The 15,145-nt window shown below is 35.8% G+C and overlaps 1 pseudogene; it reads left to right on the top strand.

Moving 5' to 3' along the window:
- LOC112413414 (40S ribosomal protein S12 pseudogene) overlaps positions 1 to 15,145 on the top strand; it is an 84,522-nt pseudogene that overhangs the window by 34,044 nt on the left and 35,333 nt on the right.

Genomic DNA, 15,145 nt, shown 5'->3' with positions numbered 1-15,145 from the left:
TTTTTTTAAAATATTTTTTTTTTTCTTTCCCTAATTTTTTTTTTTTTTTTTTTTTTTTTTTTTTTTTTTTTTTTTTTTTTTTGCCACTCACGCAGCTTGGGGGATCTTGGTTCATGAGCCGGGGGTCAGGTGAAGGAAGCTTCTGTGGTGGGAGCTCCGAGTCTGAACCACTGAACTAATAGAGAAACTCAGACCTCTGGAAATATTCACTGGAGTGAGGTCTCATGGAGGTCCTTGTCTCAGCACCAAGACCCAGCTCTACCCAACAGTCTACAAACTCCAGTGTTGAAGCCTCAGGCCAAACAACCAATAAGACAGGAACACAATCCCACTCATAAAAATAAAAAAAAAATGAGACGACAAAAAAATATGTGACAGATGAAGGAGCAAGGTAAAAACCTACAAGACCAAATAAATGAAGAGGAAACAGGCAATCAGCATGAAAAAGAATTCACAGTAATGATAGTAAAGATGATCCAGAATCTCGGAAATAGAATGGAGGCATGGATTGAGAAAATACAAGGAATGATTAACAAAGATCTAGAAGAAATAAAGAACAAACACAGATGAACAACACAACAACTGAAATGAAAAATACACTAGAAGGAATCAATAACAGAATAACTGAGGCAGAAGAACAAATAAGTGAGCTGGAAGACAAAATGGTGGAAATAACTGCCAAGCAGCAGAATAAAGAAAAAACAAGGAAAAGAATTGAAGACAATCTCAGAGACCTCTGGGACAACACTAAATGCACCAATATTTGAATTATAAGGGTCCCAGGAGAAGAAGAGAAAAAGTAAGGGTCTGAGAAAATATTTGAAGAGATTATAGTTGAAAACTTCCCTAATATGGGAAAGGAAATACCCACCCAAATCCAGGAAGTGCAGAGAGTCCCATACAGGATAAACCCAAGGAGAAACACACTGAGACATATTAATCAAACTATATAAAGTTAAGTACAAAGAAAAATATTAAAAGCATCAAGGAAAAAGCAAAAAATAACATACCAGGGAATACCCATAAGGTTATCAGCAGATTTTTCAGCAGAAACTCTGCAGGCCAGAAGGGAGTGGCAGAACATACTTAAAGTGATGAAAGAGAAAAACCCACAACCAAGATTATACTACCCAGCAAGGATCTCATTCAGATTCAATGAAGAAGTCAAAAGCTTTTCAGACAAGTGAAAGCTAAGAGAATTCAGCACCACCAAACCAGCTTTACAACAAATGCTAAAGAAACTTCTCTAGGTGGGAAGCACAAGGGAAAAAAAAGACCCACAAAAACAAATCCAAAACAATTAAGAAAATGTAATAGGAACATACATATTGATAATAACCTTGATTGTAAATGGATTAAATGCCCCAACCAAAAGAAAAGACTGGCTGAATGGATACAAAAACAAGACCCATATATATGCTGTCTACAAGAGACCCACTTCAGACCTAGGGACACATACAGACTGAAAGTGAAGGGATGGAAAAAGATATTCTATGCAAATGGAAATCAAAAGAAAGCTGCAGTAGCAATACTAATATCAGATAAAATAGACTTTAAAATAAAGACTGTTACAAGAGATAAGGAGGAACACTACATAATGATCAAAGAATCAACCCAAGAAGAAGATATAACAATTATAAATGTTTATGCACCCAACATTGGAACACCTCAGTACATAAGGCAAATGCCAACAACCATGAAAGGAGAAATCGATAGTAACACAATAATAGTAGGGGACTTTAACACCCCACTTACACCAATGGACAGATCATCCATACAGAAAATAAATAAGGAAGCACAAGCTTTAAAGGACACAATAGACCAGATAGATTTAATTGATATTTATAGAACATTCCACCTGAAAGTGGCAGAATACACTTTCTTCTCAAGTGCACATGGAACATTCTCCAGGATCACATCTTGCGTCACAAATCAAGCCTTGGTAAATTTAAGAAAATTGAAATCATATCAAGCATCTTTTCCAGCCACAACGCTATGAGATTAGAAATAAATTACAGGGGGAAAAAAACATAAAAAACACAAACACATGGAGGCTAAACAATATGCTACTAAATACCAAGCGATGACTGAAGAAATCAAAGAGGAAATCAAAAGATACATAGAAACAAATGACAACAAAAACACGACAACCCAAAATCTATGGGATGCAGCAAAAGCAGTTCTAAGAGGGAAGTTTATAGCAATTCAATCTCACCTCAAGAAAAATCTCAAATAAACAGTCTACCCCTACACCTAAAACAACTAGAGAAAGAAGATCAAAGAAGACCCAAAGTCAGTAGAAGGAAAGAAATCATAAAGATCAGAGCAGAAATAAAATAGTAATGAAGAAAACAATAGCAAAGATCAATAAAACTAAAAGCTGGTTCTTTGAGAAGATAAACAAAATTGATAAACCCTTAGCCAGACTCATCAAGAAAAAAAGGGAGAGGACTCAAATCAATAAAATTAGAAATGAGAAAGGAAAAATCACAACTGACACTGCAGAAATACAAAGATTTGTAAGAGAATACTACAAACAACTATATGCCAATAAAATGGACAACCATGAAGAAGTGGACAAATTCTTGGAAAGGTACAGTTTTCCAAGACTGAACCAGGAAGAATTAAAAAATATGAATAGACCTATCACAAGCAATGAAATTGAAACCGTAATTTAAAATCTTCCAACAAACAAAAGTCCAGGACCAGATGGCTTCACAGGCGAATTCTGTGGAACATTTAGAGAAGAGCTAACACTGATCCTTATAAAACTTTTCCAAAAAATTGCAGAGGGAGAAACACTCCCAAATTCATTCTATGAAGCCACCATCACCCTTAAACCAAAACCAGAAAAAGATATCACAAAAAAAGAAAATTACAGACGAATATGACTGATGAACGTAGATGCAGAAATCCTGAACAAAATACTAGCAAACAGAATCCAACAACACGTTAAAAGGATAATCCACCATGATCAAGTGAGATTTATCACAGGGATGCATGGATTCTTCAGTATATGCAAATCAATCAGTGTGATACACCACATTAATAAATTAAGGAATAAAAACCACATGATCATCTCAATAGGTGCAGAAAAAGCTTTAACAAAATTCAACACCCATTTATGATAAAATCTCTCCAGAGAATGCACATAGAGGGAACCTACCTCAACATAATAAAGGCCGTATATGACAAACCCACAGGAAGCATTATACTCAATGGTGAAAAACTGCAAACATTTCCAATAAGATCAGGAGCAAGACAAGGATGTCTGTTAAAAACTTGTTAAAAAACTTGTTATTTAACATAGTTTTGGAAGTCCTATCCATGGCAATCAGAGAAGAAAAAGAAATAAAAGTAATACAAATTGGAAAAGAAGAAGTAAAACTGTCACTCTTTGCAGATGACATGATACTATACATAGAAAATCCTAAAGATGCCCCCAGAAAACTCCTAGAACTAATCAATGAATTTCGTAAGGTTGCAGGATACAAAATTAATGCAGAGAAATCTCTGGTATTCCTATACACCAACAATGAAAAATCAGAAAGAGAAACTAAGGAAACACTCCCATTTACCATTGCAACAAAAAGAATAAAATACCTAGGCATAAACCTGCCTAAGTCTTTCTCCCTCTGCCTAAGGAGGCGAAAGACTTGTACTCAGAACACTATAAAATGCTAATGAAGGAAATCAAAGATGACATAAACAGATGGAGAAATATACCATGTTCTTGGATTGGAAGAATCAATGTTGTGAAAATGACTATACCACCCAAAGCAATCTACAGATTCAGTGCAATCCCTATCAAACTACCAATGGCATTCTTCACAGAATTAGAACAAAAAATTTTACAATTTGTATGGAAACACAAAAGACACTGAATAGCCAAAGCAATCTTGAGAAAAAAAATGGAGTTGGAGGAATCAGGCTCCCCGACTTCAAATTATACCACAGAGCTACAGTAATCAAGACAGTATGGTACTGACACAAAAACAGAGATACAGATCAGTAGTACAGGATAGAATGCCCAGAGATAAACCCACACACATATGGACACCTAACTTATGACAAAGGAGGCAAGAACATACAAAGGAGAAAAGACAGCCTCTTCAATAACTGGAGCTGGGAAAACTGGACAGCTACATGGAAAAGAATGAAATTAGAACACTCCCTAACTCCATACACAAAAATAAACTCAAAATGGATTAAAGACCTAAATCTAAGGCCAGAAACTATAAAACTCTTATCAAAGGAGGCAAGAACATACAAAGGAGAAAAGACAGCCTCTTCAATAACTGGAGCTGGGAAAACTGGACAGCTACATGGAAAAGAATGAAATTAGAACACTCCCTAACAACATACACAAAAATAAACTCAAAATGGATTGAAGACCTAAATGTAAGACTGGACACTATAAAATCTTAGAGGAAAACGTAGGAAGAACACTCCTTGACATAAATCACAGCAAGATCTTTTTTGATCCACCTCTTAGAGTAATGGAAATAAAAATAAACAAATGGAACCTAATGAAACTTCAAAGCTTTTGCACAGCAAAGGAAACCATAAACAACAAAAAGACAGCCCTCAGAATGGGAGAAAATATTTGCAAATGAAACAACAGACAAAGGATTAATATCCAAAATATACAAACAGCTCATGGAGCTCAATATCAAAAAAACAAACAATACAATTAAAAAATGGGTGGAAGACCTAAATAGACATTTCACCAAAGAAGATGTACAGCTGGCCAGGAGGCACATGAAAAAATGCTTAACATCACTAATTATTAGAGAAATGGAAATCAAAACTACAATGAGGTTTCACCTCACACCAGTCAGAATGGCCATCATCAAAAAATCTAGAAAAATTAAATGCTGGAAAGGATGTGGTTAAAAAGGGAACCCTCCTGCACTGTTGGTGGGAATGTAAATTGATACAATCACCATGGAAAACAGAATGGAGCTTCTTTAAAAAACTAAAATAGAACTGCCATATCACCCAGCAATCCCACTACTGGGCATATACTCTGATAAAACCACAATTCAAAAAGAGACATGTACCACAATGTTCATTGCAGCACTATTTCCAATAGCCAAGGCATGGAACCAACCTAAATGTCCATCAACAGATGAATGGATAAAGAAGATGTGTCACATATATACAATGGAATATTACTCAGTCATAAAAAGAAATGAAATTGAGTTATTCGTAGTGAGGTGGATGGACCTAGAGTCTGTCATACAGAGTGAAGTAAGTCAGAAAGAGAAACACAAATACCATATGCTAACACATATGTATGGAACCTAAAAAAAATAAAATCGGTACTGATGAACCTAGTTGCAGAGCAGAAATAAAAGATGTAGTCATAGAGAATGGACTTGAGGACACAGGGTGGGAGAGGGAAGCTGGGGTGAAGTGAAAGTAGCATCGACATATATACACTACCGAATGTAAAATAGTTAGCTAGTGGGAAGCAGCTGCATAGCACAGGGAGATCAGCTTGGTGCTTTGTGATGACCTAGAGGGGTGGGATAGGGAGGGTGGAGGGAGGCTCAAGACGCAGGGGATATGGGGACAATATGTATGCATATGGCTGATTCACTTTGTTAAACAACAGAAACTAACCAATATTGTGAAGCAATTATACTCCAATAAAGATCTATTAAAAAAATAAAACAGTATGACACTGGTGTAATGATAGACGTATAGATCAGTGGAATGCAATTGGGTTTCCAGAAATAAACTCATGCATTTATGGCCAATAAATACGTTAAATAAATAAATAAATAAATACAATTAAATTCTGAGGTATGCGGGTATTAGGATTGCAACATATGAATTTTTTTTTTTTTTTCAGTACGCGGGCCTCTCACTGTTGTGACCTCTCCCGTTGCGGAGCACAGGCTCCGGACGTGCAGGCTCAGCGGCCTTGGCTCACAGGCCTAGCTGCTCCGCGGCATGTGGGATCTTCCCGGACCGGGGCACGAACCCGTGTCCCCTGCATCGGCAGGTGGACTCTCAACCGCTGTGCCACCTGGGAAGCCCTACATATGAAATTTTTAAACATCTTTATTGGGATATAGTGTAGTTTTGATTTGCATTTCTCTAATGATTAATGATGTTGAGAATTCTTTCATGTGTTTGTTGGCCATATGACTTTTTGATGGGACCCAATTTAGCCCATAGCATGCAATAAATAGACAAACTGTCTTAAGAGAATGGGACTTCATTGAAAAATAGCGCTATGTCTACAGCTATAATTTGTCTGGAAATTCAAATCAAAAGTTTCTTTTCCCTCCATTACCTGAATATGTCTTGAAGATTGAATTAAAATAAAAATCAGCTCCAGTTGTCTTAAGTAATTGTTCATTTTTTGTAGGTGTTACATTTTGTTGGCTGATCTAAGAGTAGATCATAGGGGAGGAGAACTCTGAAGCAGGAGACAGGGTACACATCTTCCAGTTACATTATCCAGACCAGAGGCATTTTCTCCTAAATTACGTCCCACCACTATTTCTATCATAATTTCTTTGTTTCAGGTCTGTTGAGTTTCCTTCTTCTTCTTGACATCTTTCCAGAGATCACATGAACTAAAAGTAAAGTCTCTGTTCTTTGAATTCATTAATTCATTCCAAAGACATACTTCAAAGCACCCACTGTATTTTTAATACCCTGGGCACATAAACTTGAATGTCAGTAACTTCTCCCTAGTAACTTACTATAATAGAGTAGAAATGTTTGTAAGAGATGTGTGGCCATGTGCCATTGCAGAATAGTTGGGGGGATAGAGTAATTTTAAGGAGGAATCAGGAGATTTTGATATGTCCTTAATTTGGCATTTATTCATATGCCTTAGGAACCCTCTTCTTACCCACCCAAGAATTGTTATTTTTGTATTTCTCAGAAGTCAGTACACATTGTAGGTGCTCAATGAATGCTTGTAGAAGAATGAATAAAATCAGGTGTTATAATTCTCTTACTCAGGAATAAATGTTAAGGTACTATTCTGCAAGGTGGGCTTACTTGGGTGATCTGCCCATTCTGGGCACCAGCCCTTGTCCATCAGGGTCCACACGGGCCACATAACTATAAATCCTACTCCCAGAGGGACTTCATCAGAACAACAAAAAGGTATGTTGTAAATGACTGAACACGAGTTACAGACTTAGAACTTTATAGAATTTAGCTATTTTGAAGATGCAACAACTAAAATGTTATAGACTGGGGTTTTGAGATTAGCATTTTACTTTCTCCTTTCTAAGGAAATAGTGAAAACCTTGGTCATCTCTGGCTGAGAGAATTGTATCCATCTTGATCTCCTTCAGATTTTCAGGTTTATTACATTAGTTCTTTTGTAAGTATTCTGCCTTGTTCTGTCCTATGCCTTTTGGTGTCAAGAAGGTCACTTCTTCACAGTGGAGCCCTTTTTAATTAAAAGAAAGATTCTAAATTTGCTTTGGGTCCGTTTTAAGTGCAGAGACTTCATTAATTACACCAGGAGGAGGTTTCCTAATGCTATAACATCTAGGAGCCTTTGAAAAATTAATTCGAAAAGGTTTTTCTTCCTTATTGTGCGGTTTTGTGTGAATTTGTTTCCTCTTGAGTATTCTGATGGCTGTATCTTTTTTTTTTTTTAATCCAGATTGCTTTAGAGGATGAGGAGCCTGCTGATTTGATTGCAAATGAAATATAAGCCTCACAGCCAAGAACCATTAATACCATAACATTCTATCTGGTTTTAGCCACTAGGGAAAATTACTATTTAACAAAATGTTGAAATAAATAAATAGTAATTTATGACACCATTGTTCTCTGTTGTTGAAAACCTCACCTTTAAAAGTAGTTATCACATCTTGGAGGGAGACTCATGAAAAGAAAAAGTATTTGAGGGGTTTTCTCCAGTGGTGCTCTCCTGCTTGACTCTTTTTTCCCCCTTATTAACCCACTCCTACTGAAGCAAATATACTTCCACTTTGTTTTTTCCCAATTTCTTTCTGTATAAATACTCTTGGCTTTGAGGTAACATGAAGGAGTGAATGCTAGGTCTGAGAGTCCAGAACATAAGCAGACATGAAAACCTCATCACTAGAACATCAAAGGCTAACACAGCAAGTGCTAAAACAGAAATCAAGTTGTTTCCAGCTACCCTTTCTTGTGAGATATTTAGCATCCTGTTCAATATTTGGACACTTGGACTATTCCACAGGCTCCTCAAATCTAAAGTAGAAGTGAGTTAGAGGTAGAAACCTAAATGTGGTCCTTTAGTTATCTGAGCAAGGACATTGTCCCAGTAGATTCTCTCTCGACATGGTTTGTGCTTGGGCTCATTATGTCCTATCAGTATTTTTACTTTTTAGTTACTTATTTTTTGAACTGGTTAAAGACTTAGATCCGAATGGGGACACTGTGTAGAAGCTATTCATGAGGTTTACTTGCCAGTTTATTACAAATTGCATCCCTCTCCCCAGGAAGAACACACTCTGTTTCCTTTAATCTCTTTTATAAGGGATGACAGTATATATTAACAGAGGGCAAGAATAGATCATTGGGTTTAAGTATTAATGATCATCTAATAATAAGATGTGATAGGATTATATTAGAATTGCAAAACTGGTCTATTTATTAAGAGTGGCAGGCTATCAAATTATAAGCCTCAGAGGACAGAGGAATAATTATAATCTTCTAGAAATGCAAAAAGTGAAACTCTTTTGAAAGTCAGTTTTATTATTTTGCTATAAACTATGGCCAAATAAGGTTAACTCCGAAAATGTCTGCTATGTGAAAAAAAAATTTTTTTATTAGCATTTAGATGAGACCTCATCTTCTAACACTTTCTGGTAGTTTTTAGAAGAATTCCACCTTTTTGATATGTTCGTTATGCATAAGGATGTTAATGTCTTATTGATAACATAGAAATTAATATGCTTTTAAAGTGTTTAATTCAGTGTTATAAAATGATTATTAGCTGCAAGTATAGTACATTCTCTAATAGCTCATTACAAAACATGTTATGGTATATATCAGTTAAAAAAGCTTTATATACAGTCTTTGACGACTTGAAAGAAAAGGCAGTGTGAGCAATAACCCTAACACAGGATCTCAAAGTGGGAATTCACATTTCATCTGGAACCTTGACTGACTACTTATAGAACTTCCTCTACAAAACTAAACAAGTCACTTCCCTGATAATAGCAGCTAACTTATTTGGATGTTCTTTGAGCCCCAGTTGAGTGACCTTCATCTGGTGTATTGTCTTCCATTATCTCCAGCCTCACTCAGCCTCCCATTTGGAGTATCTTCATTTTTCTTTCTTGGCTTCTTTATCAGAGCATCTAATTTCAGCTCCTACCCTGTTTCTTCTCTTTATTTCTGAAAAATTTTGAGGAGTGTTCTTTAATAATTAGTTTAATTTATTTGTAATTTTTCAACTCATTGCGTCTTGGCATCAATTCCTACCATTTTACCAAAACCATTCCTAATCGCTGGATTTGGCAGTAATTATTTTCCTGTCATTGTCTTTTTCTTTTTTCTTTTTTAAAAATTTATATTGGAGTATATTTGATTAACAATGTTGTGTTAGTTTCAGGTGTATAGCAAAGTGATTCAGTTATACATATATGTATCTATTCTTTTTCAAATTCTTTTCCCATTTAGGTTGATATATGTATTTTGGATGTTGGCTTTGAAGATAAAGTACTAGACCTGTAGACCAGCTTGGTGGAGCAGGATGTCATCCCCAAATAGTGACATCTGCATCTGTGAATATTGGGGGGATTCGAAGACTCCAACACATTCACCCTAACAACTTTAGCCAAGCCCTGCACTGGTTCCTCAAGGTGGTCAAAAAATATAACTTATTTACTAATCGTGCCCTCTCTTTTTATGAAAGTGGGATTCTGTAATTACTAAACACTGTTAAAGTACAGTAATTATATTTCATTATACCAACAGGGGGATAATGAGCATTGACTATTACCCCCAGAGTCTAGCTTCAAATTTTTTGAGCTCTAGAGCATCAGTGTGGGGCTACATAATGCTAACTTCACTTCTCTCTGATCCCTACAAGGACCATACAGAGTAAAAAGAGACTGCAGTTAATGGTGCCCTAGGAGTAGGAACTGGAGAGGTTAAGAAAAGTCCTATACAGGGTAGGCAAATAAGTACATTGATGCAGTTTGACATGAATAAACAGCTTGAAAGCCCAGGAAAATTTTAAAAAGATCTAGAGAAACAACTAGTCATGGTAAATGTGGCCTCAGCCTACATTTCCATGATTAATACAGCAGAGTAAGTTAAAGAATGCCTTTGGAAGGTCACCTCGGTTTCTTGTTAGTTAAAATCAAGACATACAATTTGTCCATTTTAATAGGGCATGGTATCCTTACTATAAAATTCTATCTAGGGATAAGCAGGAAGCTTTTCATGACTAAAAAGTTATATCTAAATAAGTAGAGAGGTAGAAATCTTAATACCTGAATTATAGAGATGAAGTTGGTCTACCTTTCCTGCCCACCAATAAGACTTTGTGTCTCCCTAGAGGTATAAACCATAAGACCTGGAAGCTCTTTAATTCTGTTACCTGATCTACCTATGATGATGGTCCAGGAGTCACTACAATAAACACTGAATTAATCAGGTTCAGAGAAAGTTATTTTTACCTTAAATATATAAAAAACACAGATGACTGAAAAGATAGACTCATTTTCAGGACCCCAGGAGTATTCTCATGCCTTGAAACCTAATGAAATTTACCTTGCTGGGTTTGAGATGTTCTTGGGAACTGCAACATCTTTATTCCTTCCCAACTGGAATGGGAATATCTATTCTATACCTGTCCCACCATTGTATTTTGGGAGCAAATAACTAGTTTGTTAGTTTCACAGGCCCACAGATGGGGAAGAATTTTACACCAAGATGGAGCATAACCCAAGTCTTATTATACTTGATTTAGATAATTTAGAAGATGAGTTTTGGGACTTTTTGTGTTAATGACATTTAGATGAGATTTTTGGATTTAGAGTTGGTGCTAGAATGGGTTAAGTCTTTTGAGGAGGTTGGAAAGGGGTGAATGTATTTTGTACTTGGGAAGGATATGAATTTTGGGAGACCAGGGGCAGACTATTATGGGTTGAATTCTGGTCCCCAAAAGATGTGTTGAAATCCTAAGGCATGGTACTTGTGAATGTGACCTTATTTGAAAATAGACTCTTTGCTGGATTATCCAATGACTGATTTCCTTATAAGGAGAGAGAGCTTTGGGGGCACACAGAGACATAGAGGAGACACAGGGAAGAAGACCGTGTGAAGGCGGAGGCAGATACTGGAGTTATGCTGCCACAAGACAGGAAATGCCAAGGATTGCCAGCAACTGTCAGAAGCTAGAAGAGTCAAGGAGGGCATCTTCTTTAGGGCCTTCAGAGAGAATGTGGTCTTATCAACACATTCATTTCAGACTTCTAGTCCTAGAAATATTAGAGAATACATTTCTGTTGTTTTAAGTCACTTGGCCTGTGGTAATTTGTTACAGCAGTCCTAAGAAAGTAATACAAGGTAGGGTTCTATTTATATGAAGTTCTAGAAAATATAAACTAATCTATAGTGACAGAAATTAGATCAGTGGCTGGCTGGAAATATGGGGTTGGTATGTTGGGGACAGGAGGAAGGAAGAAAGGTTTACAAAGGGACGTGAGGAAATTTTGGGAGTGATGGACATACTAATTATTTTGATTGCAGCAATCGAAACAGCATAATGTGCAATTCAAATATGTGCAGTTTATTGTACGTCAATTATACCTCAATAAAGCTGTTAAAAAAGTCATTTCTGGTGAGTAGAATTGGGTTTAGAATGGAATTAAGTGAGGGCTGTTGAAAGAGTAGCAACATAGAATATATTTTCCTTCTTTTATCTATGTTGCTGTTTCTTTTTTTTCTGAGAAAAAGAAAGAAAACATTGTACTTCATTAAATTCTTGGAAATTAGCTCTTAAGTGGATTTAAATGAATTAGCATTAATCTCCCATGGACACTTTTGCCATTGTCCACTTACAGCACCTTTATCCTAACATTTTGCCTTGGTTGGGTTCTATTCTCCCTTTATCAAGCTCAGTAATTGGAAGTCCATTGATAATTGCAGTCATATTATTTGTCTCATTTTCTGTGAGAAACATTTTCCAATGTGCTGTTGTAGTCTTAGGTATAATTCAGTTAGTAGAGACTTTGTCCTAACCAATGCCTTCTTAATGACAGCTGTTTTACTCTGCTGGGGCAGATGAAGCTAACTAGCTTTCTATTAAGGCAAGGTAAGAGGTGGGGATAAATATCTATTTTTTTTCTTTATACAGATCTGATGGTGCTGGCTCACAGATATACATTAATGGTCTTTGCAAAAGATCTTGTGTGATTTGAAGATTTATGATTGGTGAAAAATGAGGGGAAAAAAGGGAATTATAGCTTTGTAGTATTTTACATGGTTGGACAGTTTCTTCTTCTTAAAACCTTTAATGACAGAAGTCTCCTTTAGTTCTCCTCTGATTTCCTTGGCTTTTCATGCTCCTCTTTTTATTTTTGTTTTCCATTTAAATGTACCTCTGTACCTACTCTTTGGATGACCTCCTCTAAATGAATGGCTTCAAGCACTACACTTACTGTTACCACTCACAATTCTTCTGAGCTTTACACTTGTACATACAGCTGCCTAAAGGGTAGTTCTATGTCCCACCTCCAGGTAGTGAGACTTACCTCTTTCCCCCAGTGTCTACTCAATAAAGCTAAACATCTTCACTATTTCTGCTTCTCCTCCCTTCACAGGCAATTCTTTAAAAGTCTTTTACTTTTTTTTAATGTAATTTTTATTTTATATTGGGATATAGTTGATTTACAATGTTGTGTTAGTTTCAAGTGTATAACAAAGTGGTTCACTTATACATATATCCATCCTTTTTCAGATTTTTTCCCTTATATGTTATTACGGAATATTGAGTAGAGTTCCCTCTGCTATAAAGTAGGTCCTTGTTGATTATCTATGTTATATATAGTAATGTGTGTATGATAAATTAGGAGTTTGGGATTAAGATATCCTTTACTTTGTTTTACTTCAATATCTCATATCGCTCCCTTCGTTTCCAGATCTTCCAATTCCTCTCCATTTGAGTTACACACTAGATTGTAGACCATGACCTCTATTTTAATTTTTCTTTTACATATTCCATAGAAATATCTTTTCAAAATGGACAGAGAATCTGCTTGAAGTCCTTTAATATTCTCCAAAATAGTCCCCCCAAAATTCAGAGTTCTTTGTTTAACCAGTAAGATAAAGCCCCTAATCACAAATCTAGCCATATTACTGTGTTTGCTATACATTTTATAAATACCACATTTATCATTTTATCAGGTAAGATAGTTCTCTTATTTTACTAGCTTGTTATGTTTGTTTGTTTGGGCTTTTTTCTTTTTTGGGCTGATGTGCTGAATTGTTTATCATAAAGGGGTAATGAATTTTAAGTTATTTTCCTTCATTATTGATAAGATTCTATTGTTTTCTCCTTTAATCCATTAATGTAATAAATTAAATTAATTGGATTTTTTAAAAGTTAACCAACTTTGCATTCCTGTGTAAAAAGAAACTTGCCTATGGTTTACTATATTTTTCACATAATTCAGGATTTGGCTTGTCTATATTTTGTTTATGATTTTGAATGTGTGTTCCTGCGTGAGGTTAGTCTATTGTTTTCTTTTCCCATATTGTACTTGCTTGGTTTTGGTATCTAGTAACACTAATTTCATAAACAATTTCAGGAGTTGGCCCTCTTTTTTTTACAAAACTCTGGACAAGTTTTGTAATTTGGAATTACCTGTTCCTTGATAGTTTCATGGAACTCACCTATTGGTCTGTCTGGGTCTGGAGTTTTCTTTGTGGAGACGTGTTTTTAACTTCTTACTCAAATTATGTAATGTTTATGTAAATAGTAGGGGTCTTCTTGAGCCAGTTTTTGAAAGTTATATATATTTTTGGAATTTGACATCTCATCTCTGTTTTCATCTTTACTGGTCTATTATATCAATAGACTTCTAACATAAAAATTTTTGCCTTATAATTTACCCTCTTTTATTCCAAATTTTTTTAAACATCTTTATTAGAGTATAATTGCTTTACAATGGTGTATTAGTTTCTGCTTTACAACCAAGTGAATCAGTTATACATATACATATGTTCCCATATCTCTTCCCTCTTGCATCTCCCTCCCGCTGACCCTCCCTATCCCACCCTTCTAGGTATTCACAAACCACCTAGTTGATCTCCCTGTGCCACGTGGCTGCTTCCCACTAGCTATACACCCTACGTTTGGTAGTGTATATATGTCCATGCCACTCTCTCACTTCGTCACAGCTTACCCTTCCCTATCCCCATATCCTCAAGGCCATGCTTTAGTAAGTCTGTGTCTTTATTCCCGTCCTACCCCTAGGCTCTTCATGACATTTTTTTTCTTAGATTTCCCACCAACAGTGCAAAAGGGTTCCCTTTTCTCCACACCCTCTCCAGCATTTATTGTTTGTAGATTTTTTGATGATGGCCATTCTGATCATTGTGAGATGATATCTCATTGTAGTTTTGATTTGCATTTCTCTAATGATTAATGATGTTGAGCATTCTTTCATGTGTTTGTTGGCAATCTGATTATCTTCTTTGGAGAAATGTCTATTTAGGTCTTCTGCCCATTTTTGGATTGGGGTTTTTGTTTTGTTTTGTTTTTAATTGAGCTGCATGAGCTGCTTGTAAATTCTGGAGATTCATCCTTTGTTAGTTGCTTCATTCGCAAATATTTTCTCCCATTCTGAGGGTTGGCTTTTCATCTTGTTTATGGTTTCCTTTGCTGTGCAAATGCTTTTTCTTCAGAGGCACAGCCCTGATGCCTGGCTGGAGCACCAAGAGCCTTTCATCCACATGGCTCAGAAAAAGGGAGAAAAAGTAAGAAAGAAAGAAAGAGAAAGAAAGAAAGAAAGAAAGAAAGAAAGAAAGGGAAAGAAAGGAAGGAAGGAAGAGGATAAAATAAAATAGGATAAAATAAAATAGTTATTAAAATAAAAAATAATTATTATGAAAAACAATTTTAAAGAGTAAAAAAAAAAAAAAAAAAAAAACCGGG

The sequence above is a fragment of the Neophocaena asiaeorientalis genome, unplaced genomic scaffold, assembly GCF_003031525.2.
Source record: "Neophocaena asiaeorientalis asiaeorientalis breed wild unplaced genomic scaffold, Neophocaena_asiaeorientalis_V1.1 scaffold198, whole genome shotgun sequence".
Taxonomy (NCBI): domain Eukaryota; kingdom Metazoa; phylum Chordata; class Mammalia; order Artiodactyla; family Phocoenidae; genus Neophocaena; species Neophocaena asiaeorientalis.
The sequence above is the reverse complement of the archived record's forward strand: the minus strand, read 5'-3'. Positions and strand labels throughout refer to the sequence as shown.